The sequence below is a fragment of the Camelus bactrianus genome, chromosome X (genome assembly GCF_048773025.1).
Source record: "Camelus bactrianus isolate YW-2024 breed Bactrian camel chromosome X, ASM4877302v1, whole genome shotgun sequence".
In the NCBI taxonomy this organism is placed as follows: Eukaryota; Metazoa; Chordata; class Mammalia; order Artiodactyla; family Camelidae; genus Camelus; species Camelus bactrianus.
Window position 1 is genome coordinate 15,676,417 of NC_133575.1, and position 15,614 is coordinate 15,692,030.

Genomic DNA, 15,614 nt, shown 5'->3' on the forward strand with positions numbered 1-15,614 from the left:
AATCTTGCCATTTCTGTGGTTTTATACTTGAAAAACTAAACACCCTGTTTATTATTTTCTGCTGCTTCAGGGAAGGTTGATTCCTCTGATTTAAATCTGAGTGAAGGTTAAATGAGAATGCAACCTGAAATTGAATTTGGGAGGTTTTCATCAAATTAGCTCTATTCCACCACAGAAAAGTCTTTCTCAGTACAATAGAATTGCCAAAAGAAGTTACGGTTGGTTTCATGTTAAGAGACAAGAACGTTGATTGAACACTGATGTAAAAAGAAATTGAACATTGATATTAAAAGAGATGAACATTTTCCTACCAGAAAATACTAATTAAATAAATCATTATTTCTTCTCACATTATTAGCTTGTTAGAAACTCCATCAGGCTTGAAGCCCAACAAAGCTTTTGGACTATGGAATGTGGTAAAAAGAGTACGGCCTGGGCATCAGGAAGCTGAGTTCTTGTTCTAATTCTGTCATGCAGTTTTGGGCAAGTGATTTCTGAACTTTGTTTTCTAAGTTTTCAAAATAAGGGAAGAGGACAACCTCATCTGTAGATGAAATCTAGCCTTTAACTTTGAATTATTCATTTGTTACCTGGTAAAGACTGTTATGAAACATCACTATTTTTTTCTTTCAAAACTCTTGGTAAAAAGAGTAAAATATCAGCTCTACACAATGCAGTTGAATATGAAAATGGGGATGTTACAGAAATATCAATAATAATCGGAGTTTCTGGTTACGCTTGCACTGCTATGTCCACATCAAATGAGGGTGAGGACTGTAAGTTTGGAAAGGATGACAAACTACACATCATTTCCATTTGGATTAAAATCAATAATATAAGAAGAACTTGAATTTGATTGAGAGCTGTTTTAAACATAGTTTACTTTGATGAGTCTCAGACCAGTAAATCAATGACAACCACCAAAAAGATATGCTAGCTAAGAGAACTTTATGTTCTGACTTCACTTATCTGCAAGGAAAGGCAATGTGCTTCATACAACAATTCCCTTGAAGGGATTTTGCCTCCCAGTTTGGTTGTTTTCAGTTGGGACAGAATCAGATGGCATCTGGTAGTGGTTCAGAAAAGGGAAAATGATTCATTTGGAAGGGAAACTACTTTGGGTTGCTCCTTATTTTATTTTAAAAAGAGAGAAACAAAGAAAGACCTCTTCAAACATTAAATAGTAATTTTGGAAACTCACTAACATACTCTTAATACATAACCCAATCAGATTTCTTCATGTGCCTTTTCTTATATCTGGAATACCTATTTCTTTTACAAGCCAGGTTCCTTCCTTCACTTGCAACTCTTTCTGGAACTTCCAAGTTTCCTTTCTGAAATTGTCATCCTTGAACACCTTCTCTCTGCTTCTGTCACTTGCTTAGTTCTAGGTCTTTCGATATACCTGTATTCTCTAATTGTGCACATGTGTTCGGACATCAAGGATTTGTTTGTATCACGAGCCATGGTGGAGAATACTGGAGCTATGAAAAGTAACTCCCAATGCTGGGATGGCAGGTCTTAGACCCTTCAACTTTTTCCTGGGGCGTAAGTGGCTGTAGCAGCCATTTTGTTTGATTATTTCTTTCATTCTTCATTCTTTATTTAGCCATTTCTTTCTCATGTCTCCTGACCTCATTAAGCAGTTTCCAGGTTGCGCCTGTGTCATCCTCTAGTCCTCAAATCCAATCAGTCTTCAAGTTGTATTTATTTTACCACTCATGATCACGAGGCTCCATCTCCTTTCCATCTCCATTACTTTCACTCTGGTCCAAAGCACCATCACGTCTCTCTTGGATTCTTGTTATAATGTCCTTGTCTGTCTCCCTGAGTTTGTTATCCCTGTCTTATCTATTCTCCACATTACAGCTAGAGTGTTATTAAAAATAATCATAATAAAATATGATTATACATGTCCCACCCTTCATTTAAAATCATTCAATGGCTTCTTATCATTCTTAGGATGGAGAATAAAACCTTTACAAGGCCTAAATTACAGCTACCATCTGTTCCAGTTTACCCAATTCAATACCTGTTTATGACTGTTGTCCTGATTTAATTATCAGCACCCTTTTTGCTTTCAAAATTATCCTAATTGGCCGATAAGTCGCGTGACCCCCGCCCACCACCCCTACCTGGTTGCTTGCTACTCTCTCACTCACTGCGCTACAGTCTCACTGGTGTTCTCTCAGCACCTTAGATTTTCTTTTTCTTACCACAGAGCCTTGGCACATGCCTCCCTGAAATGTATTTTCCTTATCTCTTCACCACGGTAACTGTTACTCATTCTTCAGATCTCATCTGATCTCAATTTAAATGTCAAGTCCTCCTATTATATGTTCTTAATATTCTCAGTACTTTCCTTCAAAGCATTTACCACCTTTGCAATCACATATAAATGTGTGTCATTATTCAAATAATGTCTGACACCCTTCTCCCTCCACAAGACAGCAGAGGAGGTAACTGTTTTGCTGTCATTAAATTCCCAGTATCTCCCACAGAACCTGGCACAGAGTAGGCAATCAATATGTATTTATGGAGTGAATAAGCTGGTGAACATGCTCAGGGCACTCTGTACATAGCACCTCCGACAAGGTCTAGATTAAGATTGAAATTAAATGATTGCAAATATGATTAACATTTTATGTAAGGTCTTTTTTTTTGCTCACCAGCACGTAAACTTCAAGATAAGATAGCAATAGAGGCTAGGACCACCTGAGGGGCAGCCCATTGCAGGGTTCAAATCCCAGCTCTAGCACTAGCCATTTGCATGGCTGTGGACAAGTCATTTAACCTGGCCACTTCTCTAAAACGGGGACGACAAGGATTCCTATCTTATAGGTGTGCTGTGTGAATCCTACAAAGTACAGTAGTGCCTGGCACATTGTAAGCACTGTGTGAGAATTCATTCTTTTTATTATTGAACACTGTATCTTTGGTATTTAGCAGAGTATCCTGCTGTCATATATATATATGTTCAATAAATACTTATTGAATTATTTGAGGTACTAAATCCCTTGCTGTCTGTCTGATGTGGCTATAGTCACCCCTGCATTTACATACTCATTGAGCTGAAGTAGAAGCAAGTACTTTCCCTCACCTAGGTTATATTTTTATTGTGTCTTAAGATAGCTCTTCAGTGTTCTCTGAGGGTTTTAGAATCATATCAGAGAATCAACTCTCCTGTCTCATTCACCATCCTTTAAAAGTGTCCTTTGCATGGAATCCTGGTCTGGCCCCCAATGGGGGAGCCAATCTAGAAGGCATTCTGAGGGCTAGTTGGCTAGGGGATACCCAATCTCTCCTTCCCTTTCACTACAACCACTGTTCTTGGATAAAGACATACCTGAACTCTCATCAGGGTCAGATTGTTTTCTAGAAGGCTTAAGGGATTGTTCTTGGTCTCTGGTACCTATGCAAGGGGGGTGGGGTGGGAAATGGCCACTAGTTTCTACTTTCCAACCATTGTCTTGCCATAAAGATCTTCAGTTGCTCAGACAAAGACTTGCAAGTGGCCCTCTCCACTGGAACTTCAGACAGTAATGCGACTAACGACCTAATAGTGATTATATGTCACAGACTTATGATATTAATTATATTTTACAAATAAATTTAAATTATAGGCCTTCTTAATATAAATTATAATATTTATCTTCTATAGAGTAGGGCCAGTGTTATTCCTATCATTGTTCCCACATGCAATGTGATAAAAACCATACCCTGGTTGGCATGTAACACGTTGCTTTGAACTGTGTGAAAGGAATATAATCTTACATTTAAAAATGAATTGTCATTGCCCCTTCCAGCCTAGGATTCATAAGTACACAGTCTGCCTGGGACATATTATATCTAAAGATCCTCTTGTTTGGATTGAATTTCCTCCATTGTTTACCCTGTGTTGATTGGCCCCATGAGATAGAAAAAGGACTGTTGCCATGGCAGAGGTACAGCTGGGGAGGAGTTGTAGTTATTAGCCATCTTTGTCTGTTATATGGGATGCCTTTGACCATATTGCAGTAGCAGGAATAGAATATGAAAGATCTACCTTTGGTGCTGGCCATCTTTGTCCTGGTTGGTTTTTCTCCAGAGGAGATTGTCAGACAAGAATTGAATGTACACAGTGTTTTAGAGAGGTGCAGGAACACTGGCTTGGAATGGGGAGGTGATACAGGGACGGGAAGACAGTCAATAAATGGCGCTTTAAAAAAAACAGCTACCCATGGACAACTGAAGTTTTCTACCATTGGGAAACTTTGGAAATGGGGTAAAATGGACATCTCAGCATAACCCAGCCGAGGAGCCAGATATCCAAGGCATGTATACCTTCCTACCCATCAGCCATTTGTTCGAGGCTGTCCCTGGAGGAATCCTAGTTCCCAGACACTGTCATGTGTATGGGCAAAGTTGGTTCCAGCAGCCCCCAGGGCAGCCTTCTGGCAAATATGCATGTATTGGAGGTCAGGCTGGTAGGCATGGACATGGTGAGGAGATCAGAGAGGATGTGGGAGGAGCATTGACAGCATCTACTATATAATTGACAATATTACCAATGGCATATCTGACTAAAGAACACATTACAGGGTGGATATAACGTGCCTGTGGCAGAAAATATCTGTCTCTTGCTCTCAACACTGTTGTGAAACCAGTTTCCTTATTTCTAGCCCCTACTGTCTAGTTCTTACTGTGTCACTTTCCTCATTGCCACTTCTCCTTAACCCTTTATTGCATTCTCAGTTCCACATGCCCTCTTCTGTTCCACCTATTGGCATACCTGTCCTGCCTGTGTCATCCTTCTCTTCTTGCTTTTTCCCAAATGGAAACCCCAAGCCTCTGAGTCTTCTCTCAGAACAAACACCGTTATGATGGGTGATAACATGATTATTATTGCAGCGATGATAACATTTGTTGACTGAATGCTCCACTGGTCACTGCTCCCGGCTGTCACAAAGATGGCTGAAGAGGCACTAAGTCAGGATAATGAGTAATAAAAACTGAAGGGCTCTTTTCAGCCTGGCTTCCCTTATGCCCAGGCGGCTGTTGGCCCTGCGTGGCTCTGTTCTGGATCTGTGCCATTCTGCCTCATCTATCTGGCATTGCGTGGAAGAAGACTGACTCTCATGTCAGATGAAACTGATGATGATTCTTGGCTAAGAAAGTAAGATTCCTGAATGTTTAGGACACGGAGGCCCAAGTTCATATCTAACATTCCCTTATCCAGGCCTTCTGATCCTCATTCTACTTTCGGAACTATGACTCCTGTTAAAATGCCCTTGGGTTTGATTTTCATCATTTAATCATGCTGTTATATCTGTTTGCTCAAGAATGCTGACCTTGTTTAGAAATTACAGCTGCAATGTTACCAGATGCACATACAATGGTCCACTAGGGCCAGTCCTCATATAAGCGGAATGCTGTGATGTGATCTTAGGGATACTGGGATCACCACAAATACATAGGGCTCACTTGCTTCCTGATGCCTGACATTTCCTAATAATAAATACATTCCTTCATGCTACAATTAGGAGAGGGAGAGAGGAAGTCGAGAGAGGAAGAGAAAGAGAAAGAAACAAAATGAGAATTGTAGAATACTTCCCGTCATAGTATTTTCTTGTTGACTTGGCTGTATTTTTATTTTTACCAAATTAATGGATATACTTAATTTTAAAAAGCACAATTAGTACTAAAAAGCTTGTAAGAAAATACAGCTACTGCTCCACTCCTCCCTATGCCTCGGAGAAAACGTCTTCCAACTCTTCTAGCTATTCCTTCTATTTATCTACATATACACAGTGCTTATAGTGTGGTTGCTTATTTATTTTGTACATTATCTATTGCCTTCCTATAATGGAAGGTCAGAATGTAGTACTCTACCACATGCCCATTCTGTCCTTCTCCCTATCTTTCCAATTTAATCGTATCATAACTTTTTGTTAAATGAACACCCAAGCATTATTATGACCATGTGAAATTGTTCATAGTTGAGGCATGTAGTATACAATAATTCCATTTCATTTATTGTACTTTTTTCTCTAGGTAATAATTGCCTTTTTTGCTTTTTTTTAATAACTGCATTTTCTTGGCTTAGTTTTATGTGAATCAATCCCTGATTCTGCCTCTACTCTTCCATAGAGTTACAGATGCTTCCCAATGCTGTCAAACACATCTAGTCGTCTGTCAGTTCCAGCTCCTCTCCCATCCCCCACAAGCATCTATCCCAGAATCTCCTATTATCCCGATTCAATCTGTACTGATTGTTCTTGAGACCAGCTGCATGGCTGTCCTGTCACAATTTCCTCTGTTAATAAAGGAATTCTCCTTTCTCTTCTTTGTGTTGAATTCTCTGTTTCTTGGATCCTGTCTTCTACTTTGTAGAAAGTCTTCTACTGTGTTAGTGAAGCACATCCTGGAGTATCTTTCTGGAAATACATTTTAGAATTCTTTCATGCCTTAGAATGTTTTTTTCCTCTTACTCTTAAATGTTAATTTGGCTGGATATAGAATTCCAGAAAGAAATAATATTTAATCAAAATGTTGTGGACATTGCTCTACCTTCCAGTGTTACTGCTGGGAAATCTGATTATAAATTGATTCCTAATCCTTTATGAGCAAACTTTATTTCTCCTTTGGGAGTTATTAGGGTTTTTCTGTTTATTCCTATTATTATGGAATTTAAAATGATACACCTTGTAGATGTGTAGCTCTTGTCTTCTACATTATACTTAGCATTTGGTGAGTTCTTGCATTCTGGAAACTCATTTCCTTAATTTCTGTGAAATGTTCTGTCATTATTTCTTGCATAATTTCTTTACCTCCTTTTATCTATTTTTATTTTGAAATTCTTATTAGTCATATGTTGGATGTTCCAAGCTTATTGTCTAACTTTCTCATCTCTTCTCTCCTTTTCTATGTCTTTTTGTTTTCCTTTATGAGACATTTTCTCATCTTTATATTTCAACCTATCTATAGAATATTTTTTATTTCATAACTTTAACTTTCAAAAGCTCTTTTGTGTTTTCAGATTATTCCTTTGTTATAACATCTTATTATTGGTTAATATGTACAAGGTTTTCTCTTACCCTCTCTTGTTTTTTTTTTTAATTATTGTTGCTTTTATTCTAACTTTTCTTTTGTTCTACTCCTTTTTGGTGTATTTGCTTTGGTTTCTGACAGTTATGTGGAGGCTATCCAGAATGGTTACCTTAGTCTGTTTATTCATATTTAAGAATAAAATACTGAAAAGCTAACTGAAAGCTCTGTATGATTGGTTGTGACTCAGCCATTTTGTTGGGGAACCCTCAAATATGAGCATCTGTAAGATTTGTTCCTCTTAAGATTATTTCTTCAGAAAAGACTTTTCCAATTTCCTGCCTGGAGGATTAGAAGCCTGACTGCAGGTTCTAGAAGTCAAAAAAAGGAAAGGAAATTTTAAAATGTCACCTGTTTCTCTTCCATACCCCGTACTGTGCCAGGCTCTGGAGCCTCTCAGGGTGAACTGTTCCAGGGGTGAAATGGGGTTGCTGAGTGGTGGGAGCTCTGGCTGGGAAGGGTTATAGAAAAAAACTGGGGGTCTAACTTTCCCTAATACACTTTCAGTCAGTTTTCCTCCTCTATCTTCTGAGGAATTTGTGTTTCTGATTTCTCAGCTTTTCCGGGGTTCCATAGGGCAGATTAGCTTGTTTCTTGTTGGCATTTGGAGACACTTAGTTGCAGCTTTCTACTCTAGGGTGTTGCCTTATAGAGATGGTCAAAGCTGTTTTCCTAGTACCATATCTGCTGAGAAAGACAGAAGAGAGGATGGTAGGCCAAACAGTTTCCTTTTAAGGATGCAGAGGTATATACATCTCCTTGCTCACATTCCATTGGGATAATTTACTATCCTGGCCACACCTGCCTGCAAAGCAGGATGATAAATGTAGTCTCTAGCTAGACAGCTATATGCCCTGCTAAAAGTCCAAAAGGAGGAAAGCGATAATGGATACTGGGGGATAAATAGTCTTTGCCACAAGTAAGAATAGTATGATTCTCTTCAGCATTACAGTGGTTCCCCTGTCCACAAAGCACAGGTCTTCCACAGACAGACATGTGATTAGCATTATGTGCATTTCTGGCAGCATCTACTGCCCAGGGCTTATGGGTGGGCTATACTGACCATCTGTGTCCACAATTTCCAGTACTCCTAGTTTCCCACTAAGCAATTCATTTTGTCCTTTTGACATAAACATGGATCTACACAGATAAGACTTCCAGCCACTTGGAGAATTTTAATAGGCTTCTTCAACTAATAATTTTAATAGGCTTCTTCAACTGTATAAGAGTTGTACAACAATCTCCAAACTGGTACCACTTTTATATGCTATAAAAAGACATGCTATGTTTAATACAAAATAGGAAAAATTCTGTCTACTACTCAAAAGTCAGTGTTTTCTATATAGCCTACAGCAGTGCTTATCAAACATGAACATGTATAGGCATCATCTGGGGACCTACGTAAAATGCAGATTCTAGGTGTGGGCAGGGCCTGAGAGTCTGCATTTCGAACAACCTCCTGGGTAATGCCAACTTTGCTCTCCAAGAATCACACTCTGGTTAGTCTGGCACTAAGTATTTCCTCTGTTAATATCCAGTTATTCTCTGCTTTGAGAGCAGGAAGCTCACACTGGAGGCAGAATTCATATATGTGTAAAGGAAACAAAAACAACAGTTATGTTTCTTCTGATAAGCATAGCAAAGGAATTTCATTTTTTTTTTTTTGCAGCTTTGGTCATGCCCGGGAAATTCAGCAAATAGTAAAACTGAATGATAAATAATGATGGGTGGCTTATAATCTCACAAGGGACTGCTCTGCCATCTAAATCAAAGAAATCATAATTGCCTAAAGCATCCAAAGAGAAAAACTTGAGGTGGCTATTTTCTTGTCTTACGATTTAAGTTGCTTAATTAATGAACATGAACACATACTCAAAGACCAACACGTTTCGAAGTATTTTAAGCAGCTGGTCTCAAGTTTCAGTGCATCTAAATTAACAGGCAGTTCTGATGGCTGTAGTGGTTGCTGGGTTTTGAAAGCTGTAGTTTAATACGGAGAGCACTACTTACTAGTGGAGGTAAGCCAAGATCAATGATTTTTTTTTCCTTAGCAAACTGAAGTACAAAACAAAAATTCTTTTAATACCCACACTGTTTGCTTCTTTGTTTTATGCTGACTGCATGACTTGCTGAGTGACTCATTCTCCAAGACCGCCCCTTAGGATTAATTTGCCAGAGGTACTCATTTCTACCGAAAGACATTGTCGAGTGCAAGTCTCCCATTTATATTTTCAATTTTTATTTTTTCTGTCCTCATATGAGTCATAAGGAAGGAAGGGAGATACACATTTGGTTGTGGGAGAGGGAATTCTGTTAAATTCTTATTGTTGGAAAAACTGGTTTTATCCTAGTTTCTCATGAAGTAGTCTTTAATTACTTGAGAGAATGATCAGTGAAAGAAAAATGTGCTATCAGCAGCCTAGCAAAAGGTTTTGGATGGGGATGGGGACTGAATAAGGGGTTAAACTCTTTTGAATTTTGAAACTGAAGTATGACATACAAAAGTACAAAAATAAATAAGTAGGCAGCTTAATGAATTTTTACAAATTGAGAACCAATAATTTAACCAACATCCATATAAATAGGATGTTACCAGTACTCCCAGAGGCCTTGCTCATGTTCCCTTCAGGTCACTTACATCCCACCATACCCCACCTTCCCCCCCCCCCCCACGCCCATCTATAAGAGTAACTATTTATCTGACTTTAAATACTATTTTTGCCCATTTTTAAACTTTTTATAAATGGAATCTGCTGTATATATTCTTCTGGGTCTGGTTTCTTTTGCTCAATATTATGTTTATGTGATTTTTTGCACATATGTGTTATGTATTTTTGCATATAGTTATAATTTGTTCATTCTCATTGCTGTGCATTGTTTTTTGTATGACTACCACACAATGTACTTTTATACTGTTGATGGTCTTTTGGGTTTTTTCCCATTCTGGGCTATTACAAGGAGTGCTGCTATGAATATTCTAACACAGTCCTTTTGGTGAATATATGTATTCATTTCTGTTAAGCATCTAGGAGTGGAATTGCTGGCTCACAGGACAGGCGTATGTTCAGCTTGAGTAGGAGGCACTCTCAGGCAGTTTTCCAATTTGGGAGGCACCTACCTCTTCAAGCAGCATTTCAGGTACAAGGCTGTTCTGGAGAAGGCTTCGAAACTAGGATGGAGTAATTGCGTGGAACAGAGGGGACAGATGAGATACTGGATATAGGGAGTTATTCCTCTCCATGACTTGTATTTACATGCCATGAATTTACAAAACAATGGGACTCAAGCCCTTGAAACACAGGGCAAAGAGGAAGTGCTCTATCTGTTGAGTGGTCTACTAAAGAGCAAGTAATAAAGTATGTACTGTGACAACCTACATGGAACGATGATAACAGTGCTCTTATACTTACTCTTAATCTTGTTAGAATGCAAGACCAGCCAACATAATGCTTAGATGCTTGAGCTTTCTAATGACACTGTCTAGGTTTGAAATTTAGATTGTCACTCATTTGCTGTGTGATTTTTGAGCAAGTCATTTAACTTTTCTGAATTGCAGTGTCTTCATCTGCAAAGTATACATAATGAATACCTATATTTCAAGGTCACTGGGAGGATTAAATAAGATGACAAATGTAAAACTCTTACGAAGTCCCTGGATTATAGCCTTAATAATATACAGATAATAAAAATAATGATAATAGATAACATTTATTGAGAATTTACCACATGCTGAGATCTTTATATCTATATATCATTTGAACATCAAAAAAATCTAGTGACTTAGATTTCATTATTATTCTTATTTTTCAGATACAAAAACAGACTCAAAGGGGATAATGAAGAGCTCAATGCCAAACCTTACTATATACTTACTATAGGCTAGCTGCTCTGAGTGCATTTCTTTAAGTAAATAAAATACATGTTAAGGAGTGTCCCGCAAACTCTCACACATTGCTAGTGGGGAAGTAAAATGGTACAGCCACTTTGGAAAATGATTTGTCGGTTTCTAGTAAAGTTAAACCTACATCTACCATATAATCTAGCCATTCCACACCTAGGTATTTATCAAAGAAAACTGAAAACACATATCCACAAAATGACTTGAACGCAAATGTTAACAGCAGTTTTGTTTGTAATAGTAAAAAGTTGGAAACAGTGCAAAAGTCTGTCTATACGTGAAAAGATAAACACATTGTAGTATACCTATGTAATGGAATACCACTCAGTAATACAAAGGAATCAACTACTTATACATACAATACTGTGATGAACCTCAAACACATTATGGTGGGTGAGACAACTAGACAAAAAAGAGTTATGCTGTATGATTACATTTATATAAGATTCAAAAAAAGCAAACTAATATAGAAATGCAAATTGATCTACTGAAACAGAAAGCACATCAGTGGGTGCCTGGGACTGAGGGTGGAAGGAGAGATGGATTGCAAAGGGGCACAAAGAATCACTGGGTAGAGGTGTGGCATTGTTCTATATCTTTATTATGGTGGTGGCTTCATATATATATTACATATATATAATAAAAATTCATGGAAATATACACTTCAAGTTAGTGCAGTTTATTATATATAAATAGTAACTCAATAAAGGTTTTTTGTTTGTTTGTTTGTTTTAAAGCATCTCCAGGGGCCCAGCATTTACTTGTACTCCAATCCATGACGGTGGTAAACTGTGGCTGGGCCATTGTTTACCCTCATGCAGGCTGAGGTTGCCAATTTAATGAGTTAAGGAGGAAAGTACTTTGAATTATGGCATTTCTTTTCAGATACCTGCTGCTAAGAAGTCTTCAGCTTCTGAAGGGGAAGAGAGGCTTATCTCTCAAAGTAAACAAGAAAACAAAAGATGCATTCTTTGTGATGTAAACCATGGTTCTGTAAAGTAGTGCTAACTGTTTGCTTTTTTCTACTTTTTTCTGTGCATGTGGGGGAGAAAAACTGATTATAAGTGTCCCTAAGCCCACATGTGTCCTTTGACCTCTAATAATATTTATGCATATGCTACACATTATTTTTCCAAGGGTAAGCAAAATGCTAGAATTCTTCTTCATATGAAATTCAAATCAGTTCATTGCTGATTTAGGTACTTTACTCTAAATAACTTGTGCTTTTTTATGGCTTATTTTAAAAAAAGATGAACAGTGATGCTGGATTCCACATACAAGACAGGCATAAGGTACTTGTGCTTCAGATGCTATGAAAAGACAGTTGAAATAATGCTTTCCTTTCCTTCAAATCCTGTCTAGAACAACTGCTATATGGCTGTCATTGTACTTTCTCCTTGAACATTTTGAAAGGAAGGTTTAGATTCACAAAAGAAATCAGTCAATGTGATATACCACATTAACAAAAAGGATAAAAATCATATGATAATTTCAATACATACAGAAAAACATCTGACAAAATTCACCATCCTTTCATTATAAAACTCTCAATAAATTAGGTAAAGAAGAAATGTATCTCAACATGAAAAAGCCATATATGACAAGCCTTCAGCTAACATCATACTCAATGGTGAAAAGCTGAAAGCTTTTCCCCTAAGATCAGGAATAAGACAAAGGTGCCCACTCTCACCACTTTCATTCAACATAGTTTTGGAAGTTTTAGCCAGAATAATTAGATAAGGAAAAGAAATAAAGAGCATACACATTGGAAAGAAAGAACTAAAATTGTCTTTTTTTTGCAGGTGATGTGATCTTATACATAGAAAATGCTGAAGACTCCACCAGAAAAACTGTTATAACTGATAAATGAATTCAGTAAAGTTACAGGATATAAAATCAACATACAAAAATCAGCTGGATTTCTATACACTAACAACAAACTATCCAAAAAAGAAATTAAGAAAAAGAATCTCATTTTCAACAGCATTAAAAAGAATAAAATACTTAGGAATTTAACCAAAGAGGTGAAAGGTCTATACACTGAAAACTATAAAACTCTGATGAAAGAAATTAGAGAAGACATAAATAAATGGAAGGCTATCCCGTGTTCATGAATTGGAGGAATTAATATTGTTAAAATGGCCATAATACTCAACGTGACCTATAGATTCAATGCAATCCCTACCAAAATTCCATTTGCATTTTTCATTGAAATAGAAAAAAAAATCCTAAAATTCATATAGAACCACAAAAGGCCCTGAATAGGCAAAACTGTCATGAACAAGAAGAGCAGAGCTGGTGGCATCAGACTTCTTGATTTTAAATTATACTGCAAAGCTACAGTAATCAAAACAATATGGTATTGGCATAAAAACAGACACAGAGACCAATAGAACAAAATCAGGAGCCCAGAAATGAACTTATGCATATATAGTCAACCAATATTTCACAAGGGAGCCAAGAATACTCAATATGGAAAAGACAGTCTCTTTACTAAATGGCATTGGGAAAACTGGATAATCACATGCAGAAGAGTGAAAATGGACTCCTGTCTTATACCACTCACAAAAATTAACTTGAAATAAATTAAAGACTTAAATGTAAGATCTGAAGCTGTAAAACTCCTAGGGAAAAAAAAAAACAGGATAAAGCTCCTTGACATTGCTCTTGGCAGCAATTTTTTTTGCTATTACAACAAAAGCTTAAGTGACAAAAACAAAAATAAATAAATGGGAGCATATCAAACTATAAAGCTCCTGGACAACAAAAGAAACAATTTAAAAAATGAAAAGGCAATTTACAGAGTGGGAAAAATATTTGCAAACTATCTATCTTAGGGGTTAATATCCGTACAATATAAGGAACTCAGACTACTCAATAGCAAAACCCCAAACATCCCAATTAAAAAATGAGCAGAGGACCTGAATAGACATTTTTCCAAAGAAGACATACAAATGGCCAATAAGTACATGAAAAGTTATTAAACATCACTAATCATGAGGGAAATGAACATCAAAACCACAATGAGATATCACCTCATACATGTTAAGATGGCTACTATCAAAAAGTCAAAAAACAAACAACCCAATCCAAAAATGGGCAGAAGACCTAAACAAGCAATTCTACAATGAAGACATACAAATGGCCAATAGGCACAGGAAAAAATGCTCAATATCACTAATTATCAGAGAAATGCAAATCAAAACTACAATGAGGTATCACCTTGCACCAGTCAGAATGGCCATCATTCAAAAGTCCATGAACGATAAATGCTAGAGAGGCTGTGGAGAAAAGGGAACCCTCCTACACTGCTGGTGGGAATGCAGTTTGGTGCAGCCATTGTAAAAACAGTAGGGAGATTCCTCAAAAGACTAAAAACAGATGTACCAGATGACCCAACAATCCCACTCCTGGGGATTGTTGTTCCAGAGGGAACCTTAATTCAGAAAGACATTTGCACTCCAATGTTCATAGCAGCACTGTATACAATAGCCAAGATGTGGAAACAACCTAAATGTCCATCAACAGATGACTGGATAAAGAAGATGTGGTATATTTATACAATAGAATACTACTCAGCCATAAAAAATGATAAAATAATGCCATTTGCAGCAACATGGATGACCCTGGAGAGTGTCATTCTAAGTGAAGTAAGCCAGAAAGAGAAAGCCAAATACCATATGATATCATTTATATGTGGAATCTTAAAAAAAGACAAATGAACTTGTTTAAAAAACAGAAACAGACTCACAGACATAGAAAACAAACTTATACTTACCCAGGAGAAGAGGGTGGAAAGGGATAAACTGGGAGTTTGAGATTTGCAGATACTAACTACTATATAAAAAATAGATAAACAAGTTTATACTGTATAGCACAGGGAACTATATTCAGTATCTTGTAATAGCTTATGGTAGAAAATAACATGAAAATGAATATATGTATATTCATGTATGACTGAAGCATTGTGCTATACACCAGAAATTGACCCAACATTGTAAACTGACTATACCTCAATAAAAGAAGTCAAAAGATAACAACTGTTGGTGAGGATGTGTCCAAAGGAAATAAAATCCCTGTCTTGAAGAGATAGCTGCACTCCCATGTTCATTGTAGTATTATTCACAAATAGGCAAGATATGGAAACAACCTAAATGTCGATCAACAAAGGAACGGATAAAGAAAATGTGATACATCCACACCCACCCACACATGCACACACACACCCTGCCATTGGTGACAACATGCATGAACCTGGAGCACATTATGATAAATGAAATAAAGCAGACATAGAAAGACAAATATTGCATAGAATTAAAGAAACTCATAGCAACAGACAGGAGAATAGCAGTTACTAGGGGATGAAGCATGTGGGAAAAGGGGAGATTTCTAAAAAAGAAAAAAGAATGTAGAAGTAGAGTGGTGGTTGCCAGGAGCTGGGGAAAAGGGGTCTTGGGGAGTTATTGTTTAATGGCTATAGAGTTTCATTTTTATAAGATGTAAAGAATTCTGGAGATGGAGAGTGTGATGGTTGCATGACAATATAAATGCACTTAACAACAGTGAACTGTATATTTTAAAATGGTTAATATAGGTAAGTTTTATATACATGTATTTTGCCACAATAAAA